The sequence below is a fragment of the Cyprinus carpio genome, chromosome A3 (assembly GCF_018340385.1).
Source record: "Cyprinus carpio isolate SPL01 chromosome A3, ASM1834038v1, whole genome shotgun sequence".
Lineage (NCBI taxonomy): Eukaryota > Metazoa > Chordata > Actinopteri > Cypriniformes > Cyprinidae > Cyprinus > Cyprinus carpio.
In genome coordinates this window covers 30,378,650-30,392,179 of record NC_056574.1, presented here as the reverse complement: position 1 = coordinate 30,392,179, position 13,530 = coordinate 30,378,650, and positions in this window count along the sequence as shown.

Here is a 13,530-nt window from a genome sequence, read left to right as displayed (position 1 = left end):
AGTTATCTTTATAACAGACGGGAACATGACCTCCAACTCTCCTGCATACCGCTTTTTAAAAATTCTATCACATTTGTCCCTGGGACAATCGTCATTTTTCAAAGTTCCCTTCAGTACTTTAAACTGTTCCTCCGCTCCTGCTTTATTCCACAGGGAACTTAAAATAGTTTAAAATCAGATTATTTTAAGCTCCCCGTGGTAGAAAGTACGCTGAAAGAAATGAATTATGCAACTCAAAGCCATTGAGTGCAAATCTTGCGGAACATTTTGATGATTAAACCGTTCTGTGCACCCAGCTGATGTGTTTTGTCCACTGAGGATTGTGAAAACTCATTGCTAAACTGTGACCGAAAAACAAACACTTCTATAAAAATAACTGACAGAAGTGAGCTGTATAATGCACATTCTTTTTTTAACTGTAATAGGAAACCCTATTTGACCTCTGCATTCTGTATACATTTATATCCTGCTTGGATAGAAGAAAAAAAAAACTTCTGGATCTTTTGTTTAGAGTCTATAGACTAGAGCATTCAAACGTTTTGGGTTGGTACGCTTTTTTTATACGTGTCTGAAAGAAGTCTCTTAGGCTGATGATAAGTGTTTCATGACAACTTTTTCTCTCTCTCCAAAAAAAGAAGAAAAAAGTAATAATTATTGTCATAAGCTGACAATCTGTGCTGTATAAAGCACTTGAAATAAAGTAAAATAAAGGTGACTTGATAATTGTGCATAATCCATTTTCATATCTCAGCTCATTTCCATTAGTTTTCAAAGACCAAATAAATAAATAAATATATTTTTTAAGGGACCAATTTCTACCTGTCATAGACACACTACAACTGAACAGTGTTAAGCTCATGTTGATATGTAAAAACTATATGCTATCTATGAAGTTGGGGAAACTCATTTTTATTTCATTTTATTATTTTTTATAATTTATTTATTTTATTTTATTTTTTTGCAAAAATGCTGGTCATTTGAACTTTCTATTCTTCAGATAATCTTGGGAAAAAATATTGAGCAGCACAACTGTTTTCAACACTGATAATAATAACAATATGTCTAAATGATTTATGAAGGATCATGTGACACTGAAGACTGGAGTAATGATGCTGAAAATTCAGTTTCCCCTGAAAAATTCAGGAATAAATTACATTTTAAATTATATTTGAATAAAAACAGATATTTTAAATTGTAATCATACTGTTTTATACTGTATGTTTGATCAAATAAAATGCAGGCATTTCAGGTAAGCTCAGGTTGTTTCTTTAAAATGCACCAGTATAATGAACCATGTCTTCATGATCTTTCACTTCTCAAACTTCTTCCCTTGCTTCCTTCCTTTTCGACTTCTGTCACAACTGATGAAACCCTAAAAGAGTGTGTGAAGGAAATGTAATTAAAGCTGATCGTCTTTCCTCTTCCAAAAAACATCCTTGGCTGTGGTCCTTCTGGCATTCATTACTGGCAGTGGATTAATTCAACTTTTAGCCAGAGTCAACATGACGTAGGTTTCCGATTACTCAGTGCTTTTAAAGGGGGTCATATGATGGCGTTTTTTCCTGTTTTCCTTTTACTTTAGTGTGTTTTGTAGCTGTTTGTGCATGCATAAGATCTGCAAAGTTACAAAGCTTCAAGTCTCGCACAAAAGGAATTTTTCTATCTAAAAGAGAAGATACAAACCAGCCGAAAACGCCTCGATTGAATTCACCCTCACATTTCTATGTCACTATTTGGAAATATTTGCATAATACCACCAGAGACTATTGAATACCCAAGAGGTGTTGCTTGTATAGTTTTGAATGGGGAAAAAACGAAAAGCTCAATATGGCCACTCTATCTAAGGAAGCCCCGCCTTCTGAATAAAAGAGCCAATTGATAATCAGTAAAGTCATCGCATCACAGCAGCTGGCGTTAGAAGTTCCGGTTGCTATAAAAAACAGCGTTCTGAGACGAATGCTTAGGACTGCACATGTGCACTGTCTAGCCTGAAAAATACGCTTTTTTAACACTATTTGAGCAAAAGAAACAACATTTATGAGACAGTTGTTCTCAGATTTCATTGGAGATTTCAAATATGAAATTTAATCTAAAGCTTGGCCAACAGTTTTGGACAATTTAATGTTTCCCCATTCAAAGAGATAGGATCTGCACTTGCATGCCCGAGAGGCGTTTGAATGATGGCCGCTGAGTGACATGTCTTGCCTTAAAGGGACTTTGATATCACCAAAATAGATGCGCAAAGAAAGAGTTGGTTTCAGGTATCGCAGTAGTTTTGCTGCGACCATGCTGTGAAGAGGCTTTGTATTTCTATGCGAAAGCAAAAGCATTTTTTGGCCTTCCGAAAGTGGACACAATTAGGAGTTCTTACAAGTGCAGATAGAGATGGATTTATGTTTACAAACGTAGTATGCTCTTTTTTTCTACTTATAACTGGCAGCAAAAAAACGACAAACATGATTTGGTACTTGTTCTGCTTCACACTGGACGCTCAAGTATAGAGCTGAAGCAGGATGCGCCTGTTGTAAAAGCTGCTGACATTATTAACTGTTCTTATAATTGCTTTGGAAGCTAAAGTTCACGATTATGGTACGGGAACTTACATTTCCGACACATGCTTGAGATGTTTGTCCAATCACAATGCACTGGGTCAGCTGGCCAATCAGAGCACACTGTGCTTTCGAAAGAGTGGCTTTCTAGAAATCGACACATTTTAGAAAGACAGGGTCTGCGCAGTACATGAAAAATAATGAATTTTTTTTAACATTAAAGCATGCTAACATATTCTATTACACCCGATACACTGACTAATGAGCTTTGAAAATAGCATCATATAACCCCTTTAATGTTCTCACATCTGATTTAATCTTTTCTGAATGTATTCCTTGCATCCGTGTTCTTTCTGTCTGTGTGATTTATAGATCTCCTCCATCTCCACAGCTCCATTTTCTAATGGAGGGTTATTGCTATGCCCTCGTCTGTTTCAGGATGGTGAGACTGTCATCTGTCTATCCAGATCTGAAAGGGAAACTCCGCCACACATAAGAACCGAGGTTACTTCTACAACTAAAACCTCCAGGTTCTATGAAGTTGGGGAAACTCATTTTTATTTCATTTTATTATTTTTTATAATTTATTTATTTTATTTTATTTTTTTGCAAAAATGCTGGTCATTTGAACTTTCTATTCTTCAGATAATCTTGGGAAAAATATTGAGCAGCACAACTGTTTTCAACACTGATAATAATAACAATATGTCTAAATGATTTATGAAGGATCATGTGACACTGAAGACTGGAGTAATGATGCTGAAAATTCAGTTCCCCTGAAAATTCAGGAATAAATTACATTTTAAATTATATTTGAATAAAAACAGATATTTTAAATTGTAATCATACTGTTTTATACTGTATGTTTGATCAAATAAAATGCAGGCATTTCAGGTAAGCTCAGGTTGTTTCTTTAAAATGCACCAGTATAATGAACCATGTCTTCATGATCTTTCACTTCTCAAACTTCTTCCCTTGCTTCCTTCCTTTTCGACTTCTGTCACAACTGATGAAACCCTAAAAGAGTGTGTGAAGGAAATGTAATTAAGCTGATCGTCTTTCCTCTTCCAAAAAACATCCTTGGCTGTGGTCCTTCTGGCATTCATTACTGGCAGTGGATTAATTCAACTTTTAGCCAGAGTCAACATGACGTAGGTTTCCGATTACTCAGTGCTTTAAAGGGGGTCATATGATGCGTTTTCCTGTTTTCCTTTTACTTTAGTGTGTTTTGTAGCTGTTTGTGCATGCATAAGATCTGCAAAGTTACAAAGCTTCAAGTCTCGCACAAAAGGAATTTTTCTATCTAAAAGAGAAGATACAAACCAGCCGAAAACGCCTCGATTGAATTCACCCTCACATTTCTATGTCACTATTTGGAAATATTTGCATAATACCACCAGAGACTATTGAATACCCAAGAGGTGTTGCTTGTATAGTTTTGAATGGGGAAAAAACGAAAAGCTCAATATGGCCACTCTATCTAAGGAAGCCCCCCGCCTTCTGAATAAAAGAGCCAATTGATAATCAGTAAAGTCATCGCATCACAGCAGCTGGCGTTAGAAGTTCCGGTTGCTATAAAAAACAGCGTTGTGAGACGAATGCTTAGGACTGCACATGTGCACTGTCTAGCCTGAAAAATACGCTTTTTTTAACACTATTTGAGCAAAGAAACACCATTTATGAGACAGTTGTTCTCAGATTTCATTGGAGATTTCAAATATGAAATTTAATCTAAAGCTTGGCCAACAGTTTTGGACAATTTAATGTTTCCCCATTCAAAGAGATAGGATCTGCACTTGCATGCCCGAGAGGCGTTTGAATGATGGCCGCTGAGTGACATGTCTTGCCTTAAAGGGACTTTGATATCACCAAAATAGATGCGCAAAGAAAGAGTTGGTTTCAGGTATCGCAGTAGTTTTGCTGCGACCATGCTGTGTGAGAGGCTTTGTATTTCTATGTGAAAGCAAAAGCACTTTTTTGGCCTTCTGAAAGTGGACACAATTAGGAGTTCTTACAAGTGCAGATAGAGATGGATTTATGTTTACAAACGTAGTATGCTCTTTTTTTCTACTTATAACTGGCAGCAAAAAAACGACAAACATGATTTGGTACTTGTTCTGCTTCACACTGGACGCTCAAGTATAGAGCTGAAGCAGGATGCGCCTGTTGTAAAAGCTGCTGACATTATTAACTGTTCTTATAATTGCTTTGGAAGCTAAAGTTCACGATTATGGTACGGGAACTTACATTTCCGACACATGCTTGAGATGTTTGTCCAATCACAATGCACTGGGTCAGCTGGCCAATCAGAGCACACTGTGCTTTTCGAAAGAGTGGCTTTCTAGAAATCGACACATTTTAGAAAGACAGGGTCTGCGCAGTACATGAAAAATAATGAATTTTTTTAACATTAAAGCATGCTAACATATTCTATTACACCCGATACACTGACTAATGAGCTTTGAAAATAGCATCATATAACCCCTTTAATGTTTCTCACATCTGATTTAATCTTTTCTGAATGTATTCCTTGCATCCGTGTTCTTTCTGTCTGTGTGATTTATAGATCTCCTCCATCTCCACAGCTCCATTTTCTAATGGAGGGTTATTGCTATGCCCTCGTCTGTTTCAGGATGGTGAGACTGTCATCTGTCTATCCAGATCTGAAAGGGAAACTCCGCCACACATAAGAACCGAGGTTACTTCTACAACTAAAACCTCCAGGTTCTAGCAGTCAGTACGGCAAAGCACTTCAATGTGTTGTTTGTTGTTCTGGTGGGAATTAGCATCTGTAAATCTCCAAGACAATTGACAGTAAATAGCTTGCAGTGGAGCTATCATGATCCACTAAGAAACTCAGTGCTTCTCCTGGGTATTGTGCTCATGAATCGAAAAAGGGAAGAAAGACAGGTGCACTTGTACTCTCAAAAAATCAGCAAGAGTGTCCCATGAGATTTGCCACTGGCACCCTTTGGCTCCTAGTGTGTCCTTCCAAACCGCAGAAGAATTATTCATGAAAATGTTCATCCACATTCGTCAAAAATGAGGAGGCACAGGTAAAATTCATTCTCATTCTTTTTACAGACTCAGTTTGTGACATGTAATTGATAAAGATGCATTGAGTGTCATATGACATGATTCCCACCCTCATTTTAAATGATCGCATTCAGAGGGCATAAGAGTGAAGCAGCCAGAGATGCATTTAAATGAGAGACCGTTCTCTTGCTTATGGGCTGGTCAGGCTACATTAAAAAGTAGTCTTCCAGAATAAAAAAATCAATACCATCCACTGATGCGCATTACCTCTTCACCTGTTCATGGTGATGAGTGTGGATGGAATTATTTATTCATGTGGAAGTTGATAAATTATTGATGTGGGTGGTAATTAATGGACTGCAAGTTGTCATTTCAAAAGATTATTCATTCGTGACATGTAATTAGATGTGCAGCAGACACATGCAATCATAGACCTGTGCAGGTCATAAAGTTACCCAACAAATTTTTTGCTATCCACCTTTTTTGTCAACACGTATGTAAGGATGTAATACACTTTCTGTGAATGTGCGAGACATCTGGTTCATTCGCTGCTGTAGGGAAAATAACGAGAAGAATGACAAAGTGCTGTAAACAGTTTGCAACACAAACCAGTGTGTTCATAATTCATAATTAAGATAATACATTAAAATAATATAGAAAGACAAATTGAAATATACTGTTTGTACAGCTAAAAATAACTGGAAGGAGATGAGAAAATTTACAAATGGCCACTCTTATGGGAAAAATATGATGGATAAATGGATAAAAAAGTGAAGCAGTGCAATCGTTAACTTCAGCAGCAGAAGTACCACCTTGAGTGTAAATTTTCTTCACTTGTTTTTTTTTTTTTTTTTTTTTTTTTTGTGATTGAGTTGAGTTGTTCATGAGTCCCTTGTTTGTCCAGAACAGTTAAACTGCCTGCTGTTCTTCAGAAAAATCCTTCAGGTCTTACAAACTCTTTGGTTTTCCAGCATCTTTTGTGTATTTGAACCCTTTCCAGCAGTGACTGTATGATTTGAGATCCACCTTTTCACACTGAGGACAACTGAGGGACTCATACGCAACTAATACAAAAGGTTCAAACAGTCACTGATGCTCCTGAAGGAAAAAACATTTGTCAGGTTTTTGTCCTTAAAGAGATACTCCACCCCAAAATGAAAATTTAGTCATTAATCACTTACCCCCATGTCGTTCCAAACCCGTAAAAGCTCTGTTCGTCTTCGGAACACAATTTAAGATATTTTGGATGAAAACAGGGAGGCTTGTGACTGTCCCATAGACTGCCAAATAAATACCAGTGTCAAGGTCCAGAAAAGTATTAAAGTGCCATCAGTGATTCAACCGTAACGTTATGAAGTGACAAGAATACTTTTTGTACACAAAGAAAACAAAAATAACGACTTTATTCAACAGTTATTCTCCTCTTTGTCTCTCTGCATCACCGTAGCACTATTTTGGAGAATATGAGCTGAACACAAGCAGCGCACGCTTTTCTGTGTCAGCCGCAACACAAGGATACGTTTTCTATGTGTATTTACACTTTGATTCGAATGAAAACAGTGCATCTGTGCAGCCCGTCTGACATAGAGGAGCGTACACTGCCTGTGTATAATTGAATAATTGTTGAATAAAGTCGTTATTTTTTTGTTCGTGTACAAAAAGTATTCTCGTCGCTTCATAAAATCCAGATTGAACCACTGATGGCAGATGGACTATTCTGACGATGTCTTTCATACTTTTCTGGACCTTGACAGTGTAATTTACTTGGTAGTCTATGGGACAGTCACAAGCCTCCCGGTTTTCATCCAAAATATCTTAAAATGTGTTCCGAAGACGAACAAAGCTTTTACGGGTTTGGAACAACATTACTGACAAGATGCGCATTAACTATCGGCCGATATTTATTGTGCACCCCTATTAATTAGCATGCTATACACTTAATATTAATCATGCTGGGTACAGACACTTATTATGCTATCATTGCAGTTAGTGCTGTAAATAGTCTGTCAAATAACAGGTACATACATTTAATGTAGTTCACATTGACGCATTACGTTAGACCTTTACTAATTGTTGAATATTATTTGCTCTTTACAGGTGCAGAAATGAAAGCTCCCAAACAAAGATGTCACCGGATTAAGAAGTAGAAAGACATGTTACACCACAGCAACCATAAATCCTGAGCAATTTGATAATTGGCAACAACCAAGAAAAAGTACTCATTGTTTCACTCAGAAATGATCCATGGTAATAGTTGTAAATTATTAGATAAATAAATATATAAAATGTTTTTAATTTTAAAACTTTGCCATTTACTAATGTGTTGTTCAAAACACTAAGTTTTGGTGTCTCTTTACAATAAGGTATCTTTGGTTAACATTAGTAAATGTTGAAATTAACATTAAATAACAATAAGCAATGCATTTGTTACAGTATGCATTAATCTTTGATACTTTTGATACTGTTCTTTGTTAGTTCATGTTAGCTCTGATTCATTAAATGATCTCAACAGGCACAACTTTTGTTCTTAATAATGTATTAGTAAATGTTGAAATTAACTAGGTTAATATATTAAGTACAGTTAACTAAGGTTAATGTTAAGTATTTGCCATGTTAGTCCATGTTGGGTAGGGAACTAATGTTAACAAATGTAGTTTTTTTTTTTATTGTAAAGTGTCACCTGAGTGTTTGTTTATATGTGTTAAATTTAAGTATAATTTATTTAAAGTATAATTAAATGCAAGGGTAATTTCGCTTAATGTTATGTTTTATATATATAATTTCTATATAGCGTTTTTTTTTTTTTTTTTTTTAACCTAGTCTGTGGGGTAAAACGCACCCAGGGAGCATGGCTTAATTACTGCGGTGTGTGATTTATAGTTCATATGTGGTTTATAATTTAAGCCATTATCACTAAAACTATAACTATTCTGGACACATTTAACTTTTGTTTCTCAGAAATAAATTACACAGTCCTTAAGGGGGGCATTTTCCACTACTCTACCCTACTCTATAGACTAAATGTGTTAAGTATGAATGATATCTGGACATCATCCACAATGTTGCTGCTATCGTGTGACTTAAGGCGTAATAACAGGAACATCTACTTAAAAGATACGACAGGTGACAGGTTTAATTCATGTATCGGAATTTTTTTTTGATATTGATCGATCTTGCTCATTTTGTGGTCTTGTTGATGAAACAGCTGCCCATCTATTTTGTGATTTTTGTATAACCAATACATTTTGAGTTGATTTAAGTTCTTTTATTGTTAACCTGTGACCCATAGTTTTATCCTGAAAGGTATGTTTTTTTCATCCAAATAAACCCAAAATCCTCATCTTTTGAAAGTAAAAGTGCTTTAAATCTCCTTTGTGTTTTCCTTTTTTTCTTGCTGAATTTAACTGTAGTTTCATCCCTCAGGCTTATAAAAAAAAGATAATAACAATAATAATAATGCATTGTGATGAATTATTCTAAGACATTTAACCTTGTCATTTTTCACAAAATAAATAAATAAATAAATAAATAAGAGCGACAGGTGCACTAACACCTCATAGCATCACTAATTAAACAACCCTACCTAGTACGCTTTTCCTCAGAGCAGACGTCGGGCAGCTGCTCGAAGGTCTCACCTTTGAAGAAGACTGTTGATTTTATACTCAAAAATATAAGTATTACTACTTAAAAATTAAGATTACCAAAGAATAAACTGCATTGCTAGCCCACCCCAACACTTACACACAATAATAATGATACAATTCTGACCAATACTTGCATATTTTCTTATTGAAAATAATATATTTTAGTAAAACAAGCAAAATTTTATTTAATTATGCCATATGAAATAGCTATGCATAAATATATACTAGACAAATGTAGCTGATGTGAATTAATCCATTTTCAGTCAGTGAAACAATGTAATTTTTTTATGACAGCAATGGAAAACATAAAAAATGAGTAAATGATTTGATAAAAGTAACAATAAATAATTCTGAATTAAAAAGTGTTTTTGTACATTACACCTATCATATTCACACAATATTCATCACTTTATAAATATTACAATTTACCAGTATATATATATATATATATATATATATATACTGGTAAATTGTAATATTTATAAAGTGATGAATATGTGTGTGTGTGTGTGTGTGTGTGTGTGTGTGTGTGTGTGTGTGTGTGTGTGTGTGTGTGTGTGTGTGTGAGAGAGAGAGAGCAGCTGATTCTTTTTTCTCATATTTCCACAATTATTTCATAGCATGTACTGTAATTACATTAGCATGTAAAGTCAGAATGTCACAAGATGGCCATAACAACACATCTATTACGCAAAACCAATAGATGTTCAGCTGTCCAATGTACAGGCATCTTAGCAAGAAGAGGCAAAGAAATGCCTATTGAAGATAATCAGTGCTTTTCAGTTTCTGGCAAGACAATGTTTACCTTTAAGAGGCCATCGTGATGATGAAGCAAACCTTGCTCAACTTCTTAAATACAAGTCAGAAGATGACCCATGCCTAAGCAAATAGTTGTCTTTCGAAACTGATTATAACTCTCTACAAATTCAAAACGAAATCCTCCAGTAATTCTATAATTCCTGAAACTGCACAAAGCATCATTTCACTTCCAAACTTGCAGTTTTCTGTCATCATGAATGGTACCCAAGATGTTTCAGGGAAAGAACAGGACTCGATCTGTCTAAGATTTGTTGATCACGATCTAGTAGTCCGTGAGGAATTTATAGGCATGCATAAAGTGTAAGGAGAGAACTTGGCAAAGGTTTTGAGTGGTGTATTGATTATTCTTAATCTATCCATCTCTGGGCTGAAAGATCAGGCTTATGATGGTGCAGCAAACATGGCAGGGAAATATTCAGGGGCACAGGCCATCATCAAAGAGAGTCAGCCACTTGCATTTTATGTCCACTGTGCTCTGCACTATGAAAATTGAATCACACAGCATCTCCAGTTATTCGTGACCATTTGCACTGGGTTCATGAAGTAGGAGTGTTGTTTGGACAATATGTGAAAATTAAGTCAATATTGCGAGATATTTCAAAGTCAGTGAGTGGATGTGTCAGAGCCATCAGACCCTTGTGGGAGGGAGAATCGCAGAAACACTTTTGGCCGTTTCAAGCAGCAAAAAATATTGAGATCTATGATAGCTTACTTTCTGTGTAAATATGTTTCTACATAAGTATACTTAAAAAAAATATACTTGAACTTTACTTAAGTACACCTAAAATAAACTTGAAGTATACTTCTTTTTGGTAAGGGTATCTATCTTTTTAGTGTTTTATTATTAATTAAATATTTAGTCAGATATAGCAAGTAGTAAGTATTTAGTTATATTTAAGTGAAACGTTCACCTTGCTGTACCTTGGAATTCATTAAATGTTCATTAATATCTTTCCGTTGCTGCACAGTTTTGCCTCAAGGCCACATACCAAAGGGAAATGTGTTTTGATTGTACTAATTAGGTCTGATTTTTGCAGTAACATTGAATAAAACATTGAAAATGGAATGCATTAGAAGGTCTATTTAGTATCTGCATGAAGCACAGTTTTTAAGATTACCAAATAAAACTTTTTTTTTTTTTTTTTTTTTTGCAGTGAACCAATTTATGTTGCATTCTTTGTATCCATTCTGTAAATATTGTTTTTATTGTGTGTTTATGTTCATTGTAACACTGAACATGCGTTCACTTCGTCAACTGAAAGTGAAAGTGTCCATAAGTGAAGACCTGTAGGGCATTATGTTTGCCTCTTTCTTTAGAAATCACAGTAAGGATTTTTCCACTTTATATTTACATGGTTAGACAAAAGAAAGAGTGAATGAGCTCAATCAATAGCAATCTGTTTTTTAAAAAAGAAAAGCTTCTATTATGTTAAATGATGGTGGCTGTTACTCCCATCACCCGAAAAACTGCTCTATACAGCCCAAGGCTACAGATCACACTCAGTGCACTTCTTAGAAAACCAGACTATCATTATGTATTGTTGCAGATGCAGACCACAGCAATCTATGCAATTGAAGCTGTCAAGGAGAAGCAGTCAGAAACATAATGAGATGGAATGCCATGTAGTCTACTATACAGAGGGTGAAACGCATTGCAGTACTTATAGCCAGGACCGAGTCTACTGCTCAATCACTCATCATGAACAAGAACACAGCTCTTACATGTGTAAAACTTCAATCATTTTTATTGTTCGATGTTCACACAGTTTTCAGTTTTTCAATTCACACAGTGTTCTGCATCAATTTTTGACATGTAACTCCTGGTAAAACAAATGTATCATTTATAGCCATTTGCTTTAAGGAATTTTATATGTATTTTTTTGTTGAAATTTACTATTAATTTATTTGAACACTGAACACCTGAAAACAGTTGAATCAGATCAATGTATATTATTGATAGTATACTGTATATGCATGATGCAATGACTGACATCATCTTTTGTGTAAATGAATTACATTTATACAAATATTTCCTTTTTATTGTGTACGGAGAAGTGCACACTTCTGAAGTGAAGTGCACACAGTGTTTCTGCATACGAGAAAGTAACATCAACAACATTAAATTTTAACACTAAAAACATACCCAGCTAACAAAAATATGTTCCTGTTAAGATAGAACATCCAGCTGGAATGTTTCAGAAAAACGTGAACATGCAATAATGTTTTTGTGTTTATGTTTTGAGAATGCTGAAACCAGATAACTTTGAGCAAACATTCTGATAATGTTACTGGAAGAGTGTTTGTTCAGAGCAGGTTCTGGGAACATTCCCTATACCTGGGTACCTGTATTTACACGTATACACCGTGGTTACATTTATACACTTACTCACGCACTGAATCGTTTGCAGGAGATTCTCACACCGAAACGAGATCGCTGGATGAAGAAATATATACTTAATATCTTCTATAGTGTGTCAGCTCTTTATGGCAGTGTGTGGACGAGCACTGTGGCTACTGGAGGTAAAGACTATTCATATCCATATCAGAAACAGTATCAAGAAAGAGTATTAATCTATGGGGACCCTTTTTTTGATGGGGGCCAGTGCCCCAGTACTGATAAAATGCTTGAATATAGGTACAATCGTCGTGAATGATCGGCTGGTTTCTGTAACACTGTTTCAGGCACTCATTGCATCGTGTATTCACGTGCGCGCTCAAATTAATAAAACAACACCACTTTATGCTTGACAGACCAAACATTCTCCACAACCTCTTGAGCGCAGCGTGAAACAAACGTGACACGAGTTCACAGCGTTTCCTAGAAACAAAACTGAACCCCGGCTCAGGCTCGTTTCCTGTGGTAACACTGTTTACACATTCATTATAATTCTCCACATGTTCGCTTTCATTTAGTTCACAAATGTTCAGATAATTAGTTCATCTAAATGGAGACGCCTTTATACAGCCAGAGCAAGTTTATTGTATGTAGGTGTTTCCTTTATAATGAGCCCTCATTAACAAGCAAATGAAATAAAATCATAAATTCATAGACAACTCTGCAGGCGTGTGTGACACTGGAGGGGTGTTATGAAAGTGCAAGGCAGTTTCTGAGCAACACACTTGCTTTGTCCTGTTTTTTCACTGCAACCATGAGGAAATTGAGGGCTTTGAACTCCTTTGATGTGAATATACTTTTTACGTTGATTTCAATAAAATAATATACCCATAAAATTGGGGAAAACAACTTTCCATCAAAATTACTTTGTCCCTTTTCAGAAGAACAATGGCTGGCATTGTGAAAACTAGTGTTGTTTTGCACTGCATGCCTACTGTATCTTCATACCAATACTGAGTTCAAATAAAGGACATTTTGTGGTGATATTTACACGTAAAGACTATTGAAAAGATTTAATACATTGATATGTTTAAAGAGGACAACATAGCCTACATGTAATATCAAAAACAAGTAACATCACATACAC